Source organism: Cheilinus undulatus, linkage group 10 (genome assembly GCF_018320785.1).
Source record: "Cheilinus undulatus linkage group 10, ASM1832078v1, whole genome shotgun sequence".
In the NCBI taxonomy this organism is placed as follows: Eukaryota; Metazoa; Chordata; class Actinopteri; order Labriformes; family Labridae; genus Cheilinus; species Cheilinus undulatus.
In genome coordinates, this window is record NC_054874.1 from 3,951,544 (window position 1) to 3,972,640 (window position 21,097).

At 39.4% G+C, this 21,097-nt stretch overlaps 1 protein-coding gene across 2 annotated transcripts in view; it reads left to right on the plus strand.

Annotated features, from left to right (window-relative positions):
* Positions 1–4,975: 4,975 nt before the first annotated feature.
* Positions 4,976–21,097, plus strand: part of LOC121516380 (ecto-NOX disulfide-thiol exchanger 2-like) — a 206,900-nt gene continuing 190,778 nt past the window's right edge. Inside the window, exons 1-2 of one of the 2 annotated variants that reach the window (XM_041797653.1) lie at positions 4,976–5,108; positions 19,493–19,568. The gene's annotated coding sequence lies outside the window, so the exon portion shown is untranslated. Of the gene's footprint in view, positions 5,109–19,489; positions 19,569–21,097 lie in introns of both variants that reach the window. The other variant, XM_041797652.1, reaches the window with a different exon arrangement.

Below are 21,097 nucleotides of genomic sequence, written 5' to 3' on the forward strand. Positions count from 1 at the left end.
GGTCAGGCTGAGCAAGGACAGTGGATGAACTGGGAGAATGTAGAGAAGAGGAAGCTGAGCTTGAGGGATCTCTGCAGCATGGAGGATTGTTGGGGCAAATTCAGAACCCAAGAGGCAAGGTGGACGGGGACCCATCATGGTCATTGTGCTCAGGGACAGCAACTTTAAGGCACATTTTGACTGGGTGTAAGATCAGTTTGTCACAAAATATATACAAAGTTTTGGGGAGTCTAGCAGCCGGAACTGAAAGCAGAAGGCAACAGGTGAATGCAGGAGAGAGGACAGCTGTTCAGTTTGTTCAGGGGGGAGGGAAATTTAAAGGTGGTGGGTTTTTATGTAGGCACCAGTCAAGCTAGCTAAAGGTTGCTAAGGATTGGGAGATGCAGGTAGATTTGGGAGGGAAACTTGTTGTGCCACAGGAGATAGTTTGCATGTTTGTAGTTTATTCTATAGAGCTTAGAAGATTCTGTGGAGGAAGCTTATGAAAGGAAAAAGCTTCTATATGCAGATTTAGGAGCAGAAGCTTGGATGGAAAGTTGGGACTTGTCCAGTAGAAGAAGGTTCATAACAAGGTCAGCAGTTTCTTTACTTAGAGAGCTGGGAGTGCAGGGATAGAGTTTGCAAAAGACAGTTAAGGAGATGTAGAATGAAGCAGTTCAGTAGCAGTCAGTGGATTTGGATGAGGAGGAATAATGCTGGCTCAGGCTAAAACAATGGTTCAGGAAAGGTACCTGGCCTCCAGGTCTACCTGGAGTTTGCATGTACAGAGCTTGGGTCTATTGAAGGTGGCTTTGCTGTTTGGGTTGATTTCTGTGTTGGCACGGTGGGAGCTGGCATGGAGGGGGTTGGTTCTAGGACACTGGAGATCGTAGTCCCGCTCTCTGGAGGTGTTGTGGGACTAACTGAACGAAGGGGGGTTCCCATTCCCTCTCCTGGTGAAGTGCCGACTCTTTGTTGCCCATCGTTCTGCACAGTCAACTTCTGGAGGCAGATAGCAAGGATTTAACTGGGTTTTATAGAATTATTTATTGAGGACCTATCCTTTCTTTAGGGCAGAAGTATCTTGTGTTTAATTTAAGACAATCACACTTTCCTTTCCTTTCAGTAACTTGCTGCATTTATAACCAAGCCTCAGGGTGGACAAAGAACGGTAGCTATTTACATTTCTTAATGTTGATTTTCCTCCCATGTCTCATATGCAATCATTGAAGGAATTATCTAAGATGCATAAGACAAACAAGCAAGACCAGATTTGATATGAGCTGGGTTCACCTGTTGTTTCATTTTCAGTCTGTTTGAACCTCATCCCAGATGGTTCCATCATTGACCATTCAAAATGAGAATTCTCAATGAGCATTTTTCTGTTAAAGAGGAGTTTAAAAGATGTCTGCGTCCAAAAAAAGAGGTTCAAAAGAGTATAGCTGTATTTTAGACTGTTATAGAATGGTGGAAATGAGGGCTTACACCAGTGGTACTCAACCCTGCTCAACTAGAGAACAAAATTGCTGAAAAACACCTCTGCAAGAGCCACAATCTAAGTGGTGAAAACATGGTGAAAAAAAATGGGTTAAAGTGGCAGTAAAATAAGTTCAATGGTGGCAAAAAGGTCAAAAAGTGGCAAAAGATGGGTGAAAAGGGGTAAAATAGGCATAAAAATGGCAAAAACTGGGTGAAAAGTGACAAAAAATGATAAGAAAAAGTGGTAGAAATGGTTGACAAGTGGCAAATAAATGAGATACAGGTGGAAAAAATGGTCAAAAAGCAGCAAAAAGGTGGGAAAATGAGCAAAAAGCAGCAGAGTGGCAAAGAAGGTGAGAAAAGTGGCATTGAATGGCAAAAGGTGGCTTATAGGGCAACAAGTGGAAAAAAATGTAAAAAACAGGGGGGAAATGCAATTTGCAAAAAGCAGGATAAAAGAGGCAAAAACTGGATAAAAGTGGCAAAAGATGCATAAAGACTAGGCAAAAGGGCTAAAAGCAGCAAAAATCAATTTAAAGTGGCAAAAAAAGTTTAAAAAGGACAAAAAATTCAAATAAGAGCAATGGAAATATAAATACAAAAGTAAAGGTTGATAATTACAGCCTACTGTGTAAGCTCGGGAAATAAACTGATTAATGTGGCTTGCCATGGATAATTTCTGAGGTCAAATTTTCCCTTTTTAAGGTTTTCTGGGGGAAAAATATTTCTAACTAAGACATTAAAGAGCTACAAATCATCGCAAAAGAGCCACATGTGGCTCAAGAGCCACGCGTTGAGTATCACTGGCTTAGATATCTAAGATTTAACATTAAAATAATGTCCAGTACTCACTGGCCTCCACATTACAGTCAGACTGATTATCAACCCTGGTTTATGGCTAAACGTTGTGTGGAGGTATGGATGTCAAACAGAAGATGTCTGCAACACAGCAAACTGTTATAATCAGGTAGACTTGTACAAATGCAAAGAAACTAAAACACATAAATTAATGCAGAGCTGTCAAGAAATGTCAATATCAACATTGGCCTGAGGGAAAGGGTGGGTGCAAAAAAAGCATTAGCAGTGGTGTAATTGTCTGTAAATGGTCCAAAACATTTCACGATGTGGGAGTGGAATGCATGCTGGCACCAACGTTAATCCCCTTGTAATGCGAATTCACCAGATATCAGTGGCTTTGTTCATGGCCCTGCATCTTAAAGGGCTTAGCCACCAGAACAGCAAGAATAAGCCAAAGAGCAGGAGATGGCATGGAAGAAAAGTGGGAGAAAAATGAAACTACTGGCTGTATGAGACCATTTGGTGAATTATAGAAAGATGAGACTTGAGAGGCTTTGAAATAAGATCTATTATTTCTCTTCTTTTGGATGACTGAATAAAATGAAATTATTGTCCTTGAAGACTATTCAGGGCTTTGCTGATGATGCTGTGATCCTCGAGGACACTGTAGATGTCCTTGTGTGGTCGCTTAAATTGCTGAGTGAGGCGGCTGAAACGTTGGGAATGGATGTCTCCTGGGCCAAAACAGAGATCGAGGCATTCGGGGACACCTTGGATGCTGCCATCGAGTCTATGGAAGTCATGGAGCAGGTCACCTTGGCAGCCTAATCCATCAGTCTGCTGACTGTGAGGCTGAGTTCAACTGAATTGGCCTTGTGCATGGGGCAATGGGTTCCCTGGGCAAGGTGGTGTGGTGTTCCTGGTATCTGAGCATGCGGACAAGTCCAAGTATTTGGGTCTTTAGTCCTCCCAGTCTCACTTGACTCTTGCCATGAGGGGAGAAGTGCCATATGACAGTAAGCATAGGCGTCTGGCACAAACCTTTCTACATGTTGCAGCATATGGCAACCACTAGAGGGCCACAGACAGATGGCAGTAGTTTTTCACTGTAGTACCGCCCATCTTCCATCTGCCCGTTGCATATGTAGACTAAGACTAGGGATCTTGCTTTCTGGCATACACACTGCTGTTAATGTTAAAGTGTGTTTCTTTATTGACATCATGCCTTGAACAATGTGATAAGATCAAAATAATGTTTACTTAATTATAGCCAGTTTTTTCCCATGTGTATTTAAAGTTTGTCTTTTATTTGTCCTGTGTAACCACTAGGTAAACATTACAGACTAAGAAACATTTCATAAGTAAAACAGAGAAAAGGTCAGAGGTCTAGTCCTGTATTAAATTATGGATAGACCCGTTTTGTAAGTAGTTACACAAACGATGGCCTGTTTCAGCTTTGTTAGCTTTAGCTGAAGATGACATAGTTATGCTTCTGGTTCATGGCCCATGATACCTTGTGTAATTCAAGAAGAGAATATTAGCCAAAATGTCTTGGCTGTACACAAAATCACTGAGGAATCTGCCTTAAAATGTGTTGAATATGTTCATTTTTAATGCACACTCCTCTGTGTAATTCAACCCTGATATTCTAAACAGACATAACTCAGGAAGTGGCATCTGAGGCAGTGTTACTCAACCCATCTCAACCAATGAGCCAAACTGTTGAAAAATACATTTGCAAGAGCCACAATCTAAGAAAAGTGGCAAAAATGGGTTGAAGTGGCAATAAAAATAGGTTTATGATGGCAAAAATGGTCTTAAGCTGTAAAAATGGGTGAAGACATGGGAAGAAAATGTGTTACAGGTGGTAAAGATGGTCAAAGAGCAGCAACAACAAGCCTAGAAATGAGGAAAAATAATATATTATATGGGCAAAAATCTGCAAATGAGCAGAGTGGCAAAATGGGAAAAATGTGGCATTTAATGGCAAAAGGCAGCTCAAATGGGTGAAAAGGGGCAAAAGAAATGGTAAAACAGGGGCAAAAAATGGCAAAAGCAGGATAAAAGTGGCAAAAATGAAATAAGAGCAGCAAAAATGGGCAAAAGTGACACAAAAGAAGTGACAAAGTGGGCTGAAAGCAGTATAACTTGATTAAAAGTGGCAAAAAAAATAAATAAATAAAAAATTGCAAATAAAGGCAATGGAAATATACAGGGAAAAAATATAGATTGACAATCAAGTTAGACAAATAAAGCCTACTGTATAAGTGTGGGAAACAAACTGATAAGTGACATGCAATGGATAATTTCTGAGGTCAAAGTTTCTTTTTTTTAAGGTTTTCTGAGGGAATAATAATTTAAATAAGAAAAGAGCCACAAATCATCACAACAGAGCCACACGTGGCTCCAGAGCCACGTTTTTTAATATTACTGATCGAAGGAAAAATGCATGCAGGCCTCTATTTTCTCCTACTTCCTATATTTAGCTTTATTAAAAATACGCGGTTTTCCTAATTAGTGGGAAATTATCTCCAGGAGTAACTTTGTGTGTTTCTAAAGTGTTTATATACTTTTTCTTTAAAAAGTTACTTGATTCAAGGTCCGCAAACAGAAAACCAATGATAAACATCCCCTATCGTGATTCGCTTAAAAAACGTCAACAAAAGGCACGTGTCGGCCTCCGGCTTGCCGTACTTGGCTCCGCCATGATTTGTTAGTAGTCGTTGCTAATAGAAGCTTTCCTGGTTACCCACGCAGGAGAGCCGAGATAGGGCACCTCCGGCTTTCGTGTGGACTTTTGGACTTATTTTAGCGACACAGGGAGCATAAAAGACGTCGACCATCAAAGAAAGGTACTTTTATATTTCTTCTTCTCTTTCCCGGCTCACTTTAGCGGTGCTAACTGACAACAGCGACGATTAGCGTTAGCCTCGAAGTGTCAAAGTGACGTAGCATCAGGAAGTTTACGGTGAGGCACTTTTGTTTAGATTTGGCAGGAAATTACAAACTCATTCACTGCATACATAGGTGAAATAGCGGATTACTTTAAGTTTAGTTTGCAGACTTTTGTTTAAAGCTGTTAATTTGAACAGACGTCAGATGTTCAGCCGTGAATGCTGATTATTTGTTATCTTAGTGGAGCAGAGACAGAACAGCATGGTATCAGGCTGGCGGCTGCAGTGCAGTCTAAATGACAGTAAATGTTCCATTCATTCTTTATGTGAAAACCATTCATGGTGATGCTTTATCCTGATATGAGAGTTTGCTGTAAAAATGTTCTGATAAAAGTGGTACGAGGAATATTTCTGTAGCAGGACGAACATTTTTGCTCTGATTCAGAGTCATTATAGGCAGTTGATTAGTCTAAAGCTTTAGCCATGGCAGACCCATGGAGTAATTTCTAAAGATTGAATGTTTACGATGCCCTCTGGAGGGATTCAGGATAGTTTTCTAGTTTTTGTATCTTAAAGTAAAGCTGTGATCACCTGCTCAAACGATACAGGCTCATACAACCTCAGCCAATAGTTAAATGCAGTGATGGGAAGGGCGCAGTCCTGTTGTGTTCAAATAAAAGAACAGTTACTTTGGCAAAAAATACACTAAACTAGAAGTTAAATTATTGGCCTTTCAATCTGCTCAAGTCAAAAGTTTTGATTTAAAGTTTACATAGAGTACTGAGTAGCTACTATGTTCATGTCATCAACATAGAGCTGGAACCTCCTCGTTGTAACTTTCAGCGTTTATTTTTTTACTCAGTACCTGATGCTTCTGAAAATGTAGTGATGCACAACACTTCCCCCAAGAAATGTAAGTAAAAGTAGAATGACTAATATCACAATGTACCCCAAAAGTACAAAGTATTTATGAGTAAAAGCTACACAGGTGTAGTAATTTGAGGGAATGTAATTATTTACTTTCCAGCCCTGATTAAACGTTTTAAAGCCTGACTTTCATCTGGTGGGTCGGGACCCAAAAGCAGGTCACAAGGCCATTTTTGATCTATAGCAAATTTGTGGCTGTAAAGTTATGTGTCAAAAAGTCTATGACAGGCTTTTATTTTGAAGGAAATGTCTCCACTACTGTGAAAAGTATGCACACTCACTATTATGTTGCTGTTATTACGAACATTAGACTGACAGAAGTCTCACTCAGCTGTTGTCTGTCATATCACACAGCTACTCTGCTTTATTTACTCACCACTGACTGGAAGAGTGAGCCATGGTGGCAGCGTTTGTGTGTGCACTGCAGCAAGTGCTGGCATGTGTTTAACCCTGTAATGACAGTGTAGCTAAAACCCTTTTAGTGGCTGAAAAACACACTGGTGACTGGTTAACCGTCCACTCCTTACAGCTGATTAACTTTACACTTACAAACTATCTAGAGCAGTGATAATGTGTGGGTCTTGAACCACATGTGATGATTTATGGCTCTTTTATGTCTTCATTTGAAATGTTTTTTCCCCCGAAAACCGTAAAAATGTCAACTCTGACCACAGAAATTATCCTTTGCAACTTATTTTAATCAGTTTGTTTCCCAGTCTTATGCAGTTGGCTTTAATTGTCAATCTTTTTTCATTGCCCTTATTTGCGATGTTTTCCCCCTTTTTTTGCTACTTTTGATCCAGTTTTACTGTTTTTAAGAATTTTTTTTCCACTTCCTTTTGTCTCTTCTGCCCATCTTTGCCACTTTTAACCCCATTTTGCCCTGTTTCACCAGTTTGTGCCTCTTTTATCCTGCTTTTTGCTATTTGCTACCCCCATGTCATTTTCTGCCAATTCTCACTGATTCAAGCTACTTTTTGCCATTGAGTGCCACACCCCCACACACATTTTCCCCACTTTAGTCACTTTTCAACCTTTTTTGCCATGTTTGTACTGCTGTTTGACCATTTTCGCCACCTGTAATTAATTTTTGTTATCAATTTTTGCCATTTTTTTCCACATTTTGGCATTTTATGCCTTTTTTCCCCCTTTTTTGCCACTTTTCATCCAGTTTTACTGTTTTTAAGCAAATATTTGCCACTTCTTTTTGTCACTTTTGTGCTTTTTACCTCTGCCAAGGAGGTTATATGATCAGGTGGGTTTGTTTGTTTGTTAGTTAGTTAGTTAGATTGTTAGCTACATAACTCAAAAAGTCATGGATGGATTTTCATGAAAATTTTCAGGAAATGTCAGAAATGTCAGAAGGAAGAACTGATTAGATTTTGGGAGTGATCTGGATCACCATCTGTATCCAGGAATGTTTTTAAAGGATTCTTTACTATTGGGAGATAGGTTAAATGGCAGAGGTCAGTGCTCTCTGAGTGCTTTTCTGGTTTGTCATTATTGTCCAGTTTTTTGCCCTGTTTCACCAGTTTTTGCCTCTTTTACCCTGCTTTTTGCTACTTTCAGCCCCACCCCTTTTTTGTCATCCTTTGCCACTTCTCGCCCATTCATGCTGCCTTTTGCCATTGAATGCCACCTTTCTCCCACTTTTTCCCATCTCTGCGACTCTGAGCTGCTTTTTTACCATCTTAGTCACTTTTAATCCTTTTTTTCCCATGTTTTTACTACTGTTTGACCGTTATTGCCTCTTGTTACTCATTTTTGTTATCAATTCTTGCCACTTTTTCTCCACATTTTTGGCATTTTATGCCTATTTTGCCCCTTTGTGCCACTTCTTTGCAACTTTTGACCAGTTTCTTCACTTATTTTATTTTTATCGCCACTTTTACAGATTTTAGTCACTTTTCACTAGAATTATGGCTCTTGCAAATGTATTTTTCAAAAATTTGGCTCTTTGGTAGAGCAGGGAGTAACACTGATCTAGCGTATGTGAGCATAGGTCATTCTACCCCCAAATGATCTCCTATAGATGATTGTGTTCACATCCTTAGTTCCCTGTATTCCTTCTTACTTTCACATCAGCATTTATGGTGGAAGTATTGTTGTATTTATTAATCATTACAAACATATTTGTTATATTATCTATTAAATATACAGGACTTAAAATTCTGCATTAGTGTGTGCTAAAAAAAAAGTCCCCTCACCTTCTCACTGCCTCTGAAACAGGTATTTGCAGTTGGAACAAGATTATTAATCTGTTATATTTCCTGCAAAATGATATATCTGTCTGCAGCTCAGTCTTTCTCATCTCACACTCACCTGCTAAGGTTTTAGCATTTAAAGATTATTAGAAATTATTAGTTTATTAATAGATAAGATTTTATACTAATGTATGTGCCACAGATCTGCCATGGGCAGAGTGGTACATTGAGGTCACAGGAGCAAGACTGATCCTTGTCTGATGGACACCTCATGTTCATTATAGTGACACATTAGCTAGTGAACGTTTTGTAGCTGTAGCATTAGGGTTTGTTTTCTGTGCAGAAGGCATGAAATGGCTTGTGTGTATCTGTCTGAGTTTGGCACAAAACTGGTTTTATTTGAGGAGCGGCAGGTCACTGGTCAGGGCCAGTGAGGCTGTAAATGAGCAGATCCTAGATCTACTGGTTCACCTTTGATAACTTTATTTTTCACTGATTTTATGTCAATAATTACTTGATTAGTTGAACAATCATTACAGATCTTTTTTTTTTTTCTGATTCCATCTTTTCAAATGTGATACTTTGCTGGTTTTATCAGTTTAACATTTATACATTCCTAGAGGCTGCATGTCTGCGCAGGGTTAAGTGCTGTTGCCTCACAGAAGAAAGGTTCCTAGTTTTGCTTCCCGGTCAGGGTCTTTCTGTGCAGAGTTTGCATGTTCCCTCTGTGCACCACCACCACTAAAGACATGCTTGCTGGGTTAATTGGTGACTCTAAATTGGCTGTAGGTGTGAGTGTGAGAATGGCTGGTTGTTTGTCTCTCTATGTCATCCCTGTGATTGACTTGAGACCAGTCCAGGGTTACCCTGCCTCTTGCCCAGTGACGTCTGGGACAGGCTCCAGCCCCCAACAGGATAAGGGGTGTAGAAAATGGATGGGCGGACGTACATTACAAAGAATCAATCAATGCAATGAATAATACCTATTCATCATAAGCTCATCATTGTTGAGCAGCCTTCCCACATATGTGGAACTCTTTGAGGTTTTTAATAAGGAGGTTTTAAAGAGAGTTTTGAGCTCAGATAAAGTTCATTCTAGTCAATGCTGCCAAAATAATGTTTTGTTCTGAGACATTTCAGAGTTCATTTTCAGGTAAATCTTTGTCTTCACTAAATTCAGACTCCTCTGGTATTCTGTTTATGTTGTGAGGGATTAGGTTCAGAAGTTTACCTGTCTCATTCTTCTTGGACCTGATTTATTTAAGCTGTGAGCCGGACTGAAGGACTAAGGTGTAATAGGGGAGTCAATATTCGTCATGTCAGCAGGTTGTGCTTCATTAATCCGTCTGATTGATCCAGCGTCCATGTCATTCTGTGACCTTGATTTGCACAAAGAAGAACTGCAGCCATGCCGGTGTTACCTGATCTACAGCCTGGTTGATGGATCTGGGTCTGACTTATTGAAGGATCAGGACAGAGATGAATGGAGACCAGGGCTCTGCTGAGGGGATTCTAGGTGTGGGACAGGAGGAGGCTTGTTTTGCTTTTTGAATGTTAATAACAGCCTAATTCCATTTAACATAAAAAATGTAATAATTTATTCAGCCTTTGGCATATCAGTTTAAAAATATTACCTTATTATTCTGGTAAGGATTATATAAGAGTTTGCTGATTATCTTTGACTGTCTGTGTTTCTGCTGGGGACTTCCTCACCTGCTGGTTGTGCCTGTTGGCCTCTGTACTCACAGTTGTGTACCTAATGTTTGTTTCTGTAGGTTTACAGTGGGTTTTCCCATCTCTTCTTTGATAGGCTAGCAAAAGCAGAAAAAAACCCCCCATCCATCCATCCATCCATCCATGCATTCATGCATCCATCCATGCGTCCATCCATACATGCATGCATCATCCATCTAAGCATTCATGCTTCCATGCATCCATGCATAATCCCTACATCCTCCATATGTCCATGCAACCACGCATCCATCCATCCATGCATCATCCATCCATCCATCCATCCATGCATCCATCGATTCATCCATCATCCACCCGTCCATCCATGCATCATCCATCCATCCATCATCCATTCATGCATCCATCCATCAATGCATCATCCATCCATCCATCCATACATACATACATACATCCATACATCCATACATCCATCCATCATGCATCCATCCATGCATCCATCCTTCCATCCTTCCATCCATCCATCCATCCATCCATCCATCCATCCATCCATGCATCATCCACCCACCCATCCATCCATCCAACCATCCATCCATCCATGCATTCTAGTTGAAGTTACATGATAAAAGGTTACTCTGAACAGACCTGAGAGGAAAAAACAATTTTAAATTTTAGGCCAACCTTGTGTGTACTTATATATGTTTTTCTTTTCATGATAAATGTGCATTTTCACAGTGATCTTGTTCTCTTAAACTGATGATTATATGAGCTGGTAGGCTGGACCTCCATTTACAGATGAATTCTTTTCTGTGTTTGCCAAATAAAAGTGTGCTTACAGGATTAGTCGCAGCTCTGAACTTGCACCAGAAAACATTTTGTAAATAAAATGATAATGAGGATCAGTCACAGATGTAGTTTGAGATTTACTCATACAGATGCAGGGAAGAGTTATGTTTTATAACGCATATTGACTTTTAATGCTCTCATTCATTTAGTGATGGTCAGTACACACTTATGCTTCTGCCCCTATTGACCGAGCAGCAGCTGAAGTTATTAGCGGCATGTAAAATAACTGCTTCTATGGATGTGTTTATGTGCACAGAGAGGAGAGAATGTGGTGTCCTTCTGCATTACTCACTCAGTTTATTGAAATATATAAGCATAGCAGCACACCCTCAGTCCACCACCATATGGTCAACATTGTCATTACTTTAATTACTGTGAGTGGTGGGCAGTCTGTCTGCCTACATATATGCAGTATTTGTAGTGTCCTTGATTATCACAGAGCAGTGTCAGAGTAGCTGAAAGCTTGTTTAGGAATATTAATGAGGAATACAGGCAGGGAGAGGCTGGATCAACAGAGGGATATAACAAAACACCACATGCAAACGAATGATTCATTTAGCACGGTGGTTCTCAGCTGGTCCAGCCTCAGGCTCCAGCATCACCTCCTTAATGACAAAATGCAGCCCGAATTTACTACATTTTTAAATCCTGACGAAATATCTAATGAAAATGGGTCAGTTTGGACTTGTCCTGGAACAAAAGGTGCGATAGAACAAAGAGATACCCACATTTGAACTAAGGAATTAGCACATATCTGTTATAAACAAGACAGACATATTAATTCTCTACCACAGATCTAAAGTATTGTTTCTCCTGCAGTGATTTTTTTTCTCCTCTTTGTTGTTTTTGGTTGATATTGTGTCATTATTTCTTTTTCATTTCTGGTGTAAAACATCCAGATCACTATTTTGATTTCACCGGCTAAATCTGTCTGAGTAGACTTACCTGCCGGGGGCGTCTTACTGACCTTAACTCAGGGGATGGCATCGTGTTGAGAGCTTTTCCCCTTTTCTGCACCATAAAATTGATTTTGTCCTGTTTGGGGTGAGGAAAGGTGACAGTTCTTATTATGAAGTGTTCTGTCAGCCCTTAAGATACCCAGGAGGGTGGATGAGAGGAGGAAGATGGTGAGAGGATGTGACTAATCAATAACCCTGAGTTTTGTTAGAGTCTGTTTCAAACTTCCTGTCACAGAGTAAGAACTGAAAACTGAAAAGAAGAGCAAAAATAGTTTACTGGACAATGAATTTTCTGTGTGTTTTCAAGTATTTCTCTTGTAAAATCCCTGAGTAATGCTTAGATTCTTGATACTTCTTATAGTTGACAATGACTGTGTGAACATGGACTTGAGTATCCCGGTCATGAGTCATATCCTGGTTTTTATCATAGTCAGGATACAGTTTTAACATGCCCACGGAGAAACCAGGCTATTCATATCCCTGTGTACATAAGAAAAACTAGTGTCCCAGCTTCCAATGACTGACTCATTCCGCCACAGGCATCTGTGATGTCATTTTACAACACAAAACGAGGTAAAAACTAAAGAAAAATTTGATCACTGCACATTATTTTGGTTTAAGACTATTAAATGCCAACATCATGTTGCAGAGATGGTCCCCACCTCATTCCAACAACAGACGAAAACAAAATGAATCTCATTTACATCAAGAACGTGTGCTTACAGTTAGTAAAGCATCTGCAGAAAAGAGACTGAGAGGATGGCGAGGATGGAAAGAGATATCGCAAATAAAGAGGCTTATGTAGCTTTATGTTTTGGATCAGTTTTACTCAACCAAAGAGCCAAATAATTGAAAAATAACTTTGCAATAGCCACAATCTAAGCTGTGAAAAGTGGCAAAAATGCCTTGAAGTAGCAAAAAGAAAAACAAAAAAGTTAAAGATGGCAAACTTTGTCAAAGAGCTGCAAAAATGGGGTGAAAACTGGGAGAAAAAGTGGGAAAAGAGTCAGAAAGTAGCAAAAATGGGTGAAAAGTTACAAAAAAATTAGTTACAGGTGGCAAAAAATGGTTTAAAAGTGGCAAAAACATGGCAAGAAAAGAGTGAAATATGACTAAAATGGGCATAAGGCAGTAAAGAGTGGTAAAAATGGGCAAAAAATAGGAAACAAGTGGTAACTATTGGCTAAAGGATGCTTAAATGGGCAAAAAATGGGAAACAAGTGGTGGCCTAGGCAGGTGGCCTAGTGGTTAAAGGCGCTCCTCATGTGCGTGGGCTGCCTCGGTTCGAATCCGGCCTGAGGCCCTTTACCGCATGTCTCTCCCCCACTCTTGACTCTGTTTCCGATTCTATCCACTGTCCTCCTCTATCTAATAAAGGCACAAAAATGCCCAAAAATAAATCTTTAAAAAAATGGTGGAGAGGGCACAAATTGGATAAAAGTGGCTAAAAGAAGTGGCAAAGATAAGATGTGCAAAAAAAGAAAAAGATAGGAATGTAGTGGTATTTAATGGTAAAAGGCAGCTTAAATGGGCTAAAAGTGATGTGAATGTGATTTTTTTCTCTGGTAGCTGATGCAGAGAGGTGACAGGGCCAACAGAGAGGTGAGTCCTCCAATCACATTGTAGCATCTTTTACATGTGAGAGGATGGTATTTCTCCTGAGTGGGCGTGGCTTCAGCTCATTCAACAGACACGCCCACACCATCCTAGAGCAGGTTTTAATGCCTTGTATTTCATGATTTTGAAGCTTAATTTATAGACTTGGAGACGTTTTTCATGACTGAAATTTGGCCTGGCGGTTCATAACACAGGGACTTTAAAATATTCTATCTATAAAGCTCTTTGTTACTTTGTTCAGAAAAGTTTCATGAAAATAAAGTTAATAAAGTTCAAAGAACTCTGGCTTTTTTGATTGGATGTTTTTCTTCATCCCTCTAACATCACTGAAGAGGTAGAAGTGCTTCTATAGTGTTCACTCCAGGGATATAAAGAAGGACAGTAGGAACGTGCAGATAAGGACATGTAGTTTAATTAGAATCACCCTCCAAGTCCAGGTGTCATATCACCTTCTGTTCCACTTCACTCAGACGGCCGTTAAAAATAAATCTGCTCCATTTGTTTGAACTTTTACGATATTTCTGGAACAAAGATTTAAGAAATGAGCTAAAGTGACAGTTTTGGAGCATATGCAGTACATCTCCACGAGGTGGAAAAATAGAGCAGTGGACTCAGAATGCCACACGGGATACGCTGTAGTCCTACAGCAGTGTTACTCAGACAAAGAGCCAAATTGTTGAAAAATACCTTTGCAAAAGCCACAAACTTAGCAGTGAAAAGTGGCAAAAACGGCTTGAAGGAGCAAAAAAAAAAAAAAAAAAGAAAGGTTAAAGATGGCAAAAATAGTCAAAAAGCAGCAAAAATGGGTGAAAAGGGGCCAAAATGGGGGGGGGGGGGTCCTGTAGCAAAAATGGGTGAGAAGTTACAAAGTAATGAGTTAGAGGTGGCAAAAAATGGTCCAAAAGTGGTAAAAACATGGAAAAAAATGAATTAAATGTGATTAAATCTGGCAAAAGACAGTCAAGAGCATTAAAAATGGGCAAAAAATAGGAAACAAGTGGTATTTAATGGCTAAAGGATGCTTAAATGAGCCAAAAATAGGAAACAAGTGGTATTTAAAGGTTTAAAGGGGCAAAAACGTTTCCCTTTTCCTCTAGGTTGATATTTGAAATTAAGACATAAAAGAGCCACACGTTGAGTTTCACTGCCCTACAGACTGAAGATGGATCAAATGTTCATCATGACTCTGCAGTCAGGATGAACATAGATGCAGTTTTACTCTCACATCCAGAGCTTAACAGCAGTTCTGATCAGTCCGGATCACTGACCTTATACTCAGACCCTGTATTTCCTCACACAGACTGACCTGGTGTTAAACCCCTCTCACTATAATTCCCTCTGTTGCCCCTGTGGTCGGCCATTTTGGCTCTGTGGCTCTCAGCTGTAGGCTAAAATCCTGTCAGATCAGTAGATGTTGATCTGATATGATTTCCTCCAAAGGTGTGAGCTTCATTAATTTCATCCTCCAGTAGCTCTGGAAGCTGTGATGACTTTGACAAGAAGAGGTGTTGAATGAACTTTAATCATCAGCCGGTCTGTTAGTGCAGCGTTCAGAACACTAAAGATGAATATTTCTAACACGCATGGATCTCAGACTCATGAGCTGAGCAACAATGTGGGCTTCACTTTGTTTTCCTCTGATTACCTGATGATCTGAGGATGACACTGGAATAACTTTCATGAATGCTGGATTTCTCTTAAAGATAAAAACACATTTTAATGTAGCAGAGCTGATGGCTGGTTTTAATTCCAGGGTTTGAATTAAATCTCTGTGGACACTTTGTTTACTGTAAATGAATGCTTTACCCTTGGCCGTCTCGTCCTCTATGAACCACATCTACATATTTCAGTCTAATGGGGACAAAAATTAGATTTCAAAACCTTATGTCCCAGGTTTCTCTGGATTTTCGCATCAGTCTGCCCTGTTTTACTGGTTTTAAACTTTAAACTATAAAGCTATGAATGAATCAAACTCAAACACGATCTTTCCCTGGTAGACTTTGTAAAGATAAACCTGTTTCTGTGTCTTTCTGATGAAAGATAGCTGCTGATTATCCACCAAGACATTTGAAATGACTCCAGCTTTAAAGCCAGGGTACGATTCTGACAGAGCTCTTTGTCTGAAGCAGCCAGACATCTGGATTAATGTGTGAAAGGATTTGAGAGGTTTTCCTCCCTCAGAGAAAGTGCTGGAATCAGAGGTAGATGGACTAACCTACAGTTTTTATGCTTTGATTCTGGCTAGTGAAAAAAGAAAACAGCAACGTTTTGTGAAGGTATGGTGCACGATCGTTTCAGCGGAAAGATATCTTATCTGTTTATCTATGGACTTGTTTGTCGAGCTTTAATGGAGGGATTGGTTTCCCTGATTACATGGGAGGAAGATCAAATCCATCAGAAAGCCTATATTCATCCTTTAATACAGTAATTCAGTTTATGCATCCATTTATCTTGTTCTGTTTCCAGGGCCGGGTCAGAGTGATAGCAGGTTAAGCAAGTCATCCCAGACATCCCTCTCCCCAGCGACACTTTCTAACTACTTCTGGGGGATCCCAAGGCGTTCCCAGACCAGACATAATCCCTCCAGCACATTCTGAGTCGTCCCAGAGGTCTCCTCCAAATCCAACGTGCCCAGATAACCTCAAAAGGGAGGCAACCTGCAAGAGTAACTCTTGCAGGACTAATTCAGTTTAATGAAGGATTCTATTCATTTACTTTGCCAGTGTACTTCATATGAAGACTGAGCCCCGCTTAGCTTTCAATAAAAGACACTGATGTGTTTGGATGAACTGTTCCTATTTAATACTGTGTTTTACTCTGTCATGAAAATGTCCTTCTGTCCTTCAGAGGGTTTGGAGTGAGACAATGGCGTGCTCTGAAACATAAAACCCCTTTTGGCACGTTCTCCCAGAAGTAGTTTTCTCACGATGACTGCTTTAACCTCAGTCTACACGTTTTATATACTGTTGAGTGTGTTTAAGCGAAGCTAATTGAATTATAACACTAATAGTTTAATGTTTCCATGAATGGGATTAAGACTGTCCGTGATGCAAGTACTTAGTAATGTGATCTGTGAGCATTAAGGACTGAGAGGAGTCTGTGAGTCTTGATGGGAGTCAGTGGTAGCCATATTTGAAACCTTCAGAAGGGAAATATAACAGTAAGCTGTTTTAAACTTGTGCTAAATTTGCTGAGAGAAAATGAAGTGTTTTCTTTGTATTCACTCTGATTTTAAAATGAACAGTCTGCTGTCTAAGCCATGTTTGATGGTGGCCTTGGTTTACCTGAGAGACGACGGAGGATGAGGAGTGACGGAGACAATTAAAGAGCTGGATTCAGCCCGACCTGACCCTCTGATCAATGCTCCACTATTTAGATCTGGCAGGCTGGAGACCAGCTCTTTTTTTACAGACTAATAAAGAAAGCAGCTCGTGGGCTGGACTGCCAATACTTTTACCATCCACATCGATTCTCATTACTGTTAACGCTTTCTTTTCTGCCGGGAGCTGGACGCTGAGGAGGATGAGGGCGGGCATGGGGTGTCGTCACAGATCCAGCCTTATGGACAGAGGGTTCATATTTAGGCGCTGATCAGGGGTGGATGGAATAACTTTTAAGTATTATTACCTCCTAAAATAGCAGTTATCTCTGACTGTCTGAAAGCTTGGTTACACATGTAATACTGAATGAACTGAAATACTGTAGCCTAAAGCAGTGTGTGCAAGGCTGCCCATAAGGGGGGATAAAGGGGAGAACTTTCTGGGGCCCAGCCAAATTTGTATTTCATGGAGGTTAGCAAAATCATGGTCCATTGTAAAGTTAAGCTAGGATAATCTTTTTTTTTTTAGTTTTGCTTGAATAATGCCCACTCTTATCAAAGTAACAAGAGATTAATTTTATTTATTTATGCTTTAGTATAATAAAGCCTTTTTTAAATTGTAAACCTCTTTTCTCAGAACAGAATTACCATTTTAGTGGTGATATTAACGATGAGGATCAGCACATTAATATAAACATTTAGAAGAGTAATGCCAGACTGATGAGCAAAGCCACTATGTGCACAAATGTTGGGATGTAGGGAGTACAGTAGAAAAAAACCGAGACAACTTTAATGGAAATGTATTGTGTAATTGTTAAAAGTGGCAAGAAAATAGCCAAAATTGGTAATAACCAGCCAAACAGTGGAAAACAAAGGTCAAAATGTCGAAATTAGTTAGAAAACTGCTGTGGGTCTTCAGGCTGATTACCAGTTGTGAAAAGGGTCCTGAAAAAAGAGATGCTGTCAAGCTTGACTTTGGCTGCCGTGTGTGTCGACATGTGCCGAGCTTGATTCTGCACCATCACCTCCTCTGCCCCGAATGTTGCACCTCAAGCCCCATGATGAATCCTTAGGACCCTACATGCCTAAAACTTGTGAACATGACTGTACTTACTTAGCTCTTACAGTTTCACTGCAAGTTTAAGAGGAAAAAAAACAGTCTGAAAATGTTTGTGTTCTGTTTACAAGTAAATCCCCACATGTGGTTTAGTAATACAAAATCTCTAACCCAGTGTTACTCAACCCTGATGAACTAAAGAGCCAAATTGTTGAATAATAACTTTGAAAGAGGCACAATCTAAGTGGTGAAAATTGGCAAAAAAAAAAAAAAAACAGCTTGAAGTAGCAATAAAAATAAGTTAAAGGTGGCAAAAATGGTCAAAGAACAGCAAAATGGGGGAAAATGGGGAAAAGTGGAAAAAAGGTCAGAAAGTAGCAAAAATGGGTGAGAACTGACAAAAAAAAATGAGGTACAGGTGGCAAAAATGGTCCAAAAGTGGCAAAAACATGGCAAAACATGAGAGAAAAGTGACTAAAATGGGCAAAAAGTAGTCAGTAGTAGCAAAAATAAGAAACAAGTGGTATTTAATGGCATAAAGATGCTTAAATGGGCAATAGAATGGTGAAAAAGGGCAAAAATGGGATAAAAGTGGCTAAAGGAAGTGGCAAAAATGGGCGGAAAAAGATGAAACAAGTGGTATTTAATGGCAAAAGGTAGCTTAAATGGGCAAAATGGTATTAAGATGGTGAAAAACATGGCAAAAATAGGATAAAAGTGGCTAAAGGGGAGGCAAAAATGGGCAAAAAAGGAAACAAGTGGTATTCAATGGCAAAAGGATGCGTAAATAGGCAAAAAATGGTGAAAAGGGGCAAAAATGGGATAAAAGTAGCTAAAAGTAGTGGCAAAAATGGGCGGGAAAAGATGAAACAAATGGTATATAATGGCAAAGGGTAGCCTAAATGGGCAAAAAGTGGCAATAAAATGATGAAAAGGGGCAACAATGGGGGAATGATATTCCAATTTAAGACATAAAAGAGCCACATGTGGCTCTAGAGCCACACGTTGAGTATCACTGCTCTAACCTGTGCATTGCTGCAATTTTCACAGTATGTTAAATAAATTGCAACAGAAAAAAGTTTACATCTGTATGCACACATTGCTTTTAAGTTAACATTAGCATTTCATGTTTTTGTCCTTTTAGAAAAGTTCTGCAAAACTCCTACAGTGCAACATCTCTAATTTTCTGCAGCATTAAAATATCCTTCAGTGATCACAAGGACATAGCTGAAACCACGTTAGCATTAGCACACTAACTTCTAGGTTGATATGGAGGGAATACTAGCTAACAAGACTAATAGGCCAAGCACATGGTGAAAATTCTGTCAGTTTTTGAAAGTAAAATGATGTAAAGAAATATAACTTTTTAAGTTTTAAACAGACAGGACTAACAGATAAAGACAATTGTGTTATTTACATGCTCCTAATGGATGGTAATAAAATTTTGCTAACCTGTCAAGCCCACAGTGTTATCTCTCAGCAGTCTCATTACTGCCACCCTCTGCTCAGGAGTAATCTTGTAAGGAGGGGTTAGCAATCGGTTAACCTAACATAAATTATTATGTAAACTTCTCATTTTCTGCTAAATCTACATGACTTAACAAATGCAACCTTAATACAGGAATTAATATCATGCATGATACTATCTTGTAAACGTGGCAGACAGTTGGTTTGTTTGTTTGACTGCAGTGTTATATTTCATTTGCTACTTTTGTGTTCAGCAGGTCTGAAGATGAAGCTGAAGTACAAAAATGAAGCGGCCTGGTGCTGAGGACTAGGATGACCACAGCAGACCACAAGGTACAATCTCTATGGCAACAAAATATACATTTTAATAAGATATGAAGTCAATACAGCCTTTTCCAGGTTCTATAAAATGAGCACTTTGCATAATTTTCTGTCATCTTGTCATTAGATAATTAGCGTGTAAACACCAAAGATAGTTACAGCCATTATTAGCATAATAACTTTAGCAGAAACCAGTTTAGGAGACAAAAACACTAAATCCTTCCTGTCAAGAGTGCCCACACCAACACCTGTCAGGTACTTAAGTTTTGAAGTCTTTATGAATTGTAGAAGATTTGAAGAAGCTCAGCAGAAGTGCAAATGTCCTTCACTGGAGAGAAGAGCTTAAAGTATTTTGCCTGCTGTTCTTTGTTGTCCCAGAGGCTCAGGTGATTTTTTTTCCCTCTCAGGCTGTTAATACTGGATTCTGCCTTCAGCTTTAAAAGCAGCTAGCAGCAGTGCTACCTCCTCTAATTGACAAGTTTCCAAAAACGACTAGCAGAGATGTGGGCTGCAGGTTAAAGAGATCTCCTAGACTAGATCCTGTCACTGTTTAAGGGTAAAAAAGAGCTCTGCCAGTTTGCATGATGATCTAAACTCTAGTTAAGCTGCAGAATCACCATATTATCTCTTAGAATTTATAAATAAAACTGCGTGATAAGGATTATTTTAGTAACAGTGTAGACTGGACATGCTGCCATTAAAATAGTGGACAAGTTGTAGTTTTCTTGTGTTATATCTTGGTTGGGACAGTGGTTCCCAACCTTTTTGTCCTCTGAGCCCCCTCTACCTGCATCCAAGAACATTCAAGCCCCATTCTAGGACCAAGACTAGTGATACTCAACACATGGCTCTTCAGCCACATGTGGCTCTTTTGTGATGATTTGTGGCTTTTTTATGTCTTGATTTGAAATATTATTCCCCCCAAAAACCTTAAAAAAGGGAAACCTTGACATCAGAAATTACCCTTTTATAAAGTCACATTAGTTTGTTTCTTACTCTTATACAGAAGGCTTTAATTGTCACCCTTTATTCCTTGTCTGTATATTTCTGTTGCCCTTATTTGCAATTTTTACTTTCTTTTGTCCAATTTTTGCAACTTTTAATCTATTTTTGCCCATTATTTACACTTTTATCCTACTTTGTGCTATTTCTACTTTTTGCCTATTAATGCTGCCTTTTTCCATTGAATGCCACTTTTTTCAAATGTTCCCACCTTTTACTGATTATTGCCAATTTCAGTCACTTTTCACTCATTTTTTGCAACATTATAGCTGCTTTTTGGCCATTTTTGCCCCATGTAAGTCATTTTTTGTCACTTCTCACCTTTTAATTGTCATTTTATTCTTATTTTGGCCCTACTCACCAATTTTGGCCACTTTTTGATCCTTTTTACCACTGTTAACTTATTTTTATTGCCACTTTTTACCACTTATATTGTGGCTCTTGCAAAGGTATTTTTCAGCTATGTGGCTCTTTGGGTGAGCAGCGTTGAGTAACACTGACTTAGACAATAAAAGAGTGATACATTTAGGCCATAGCAT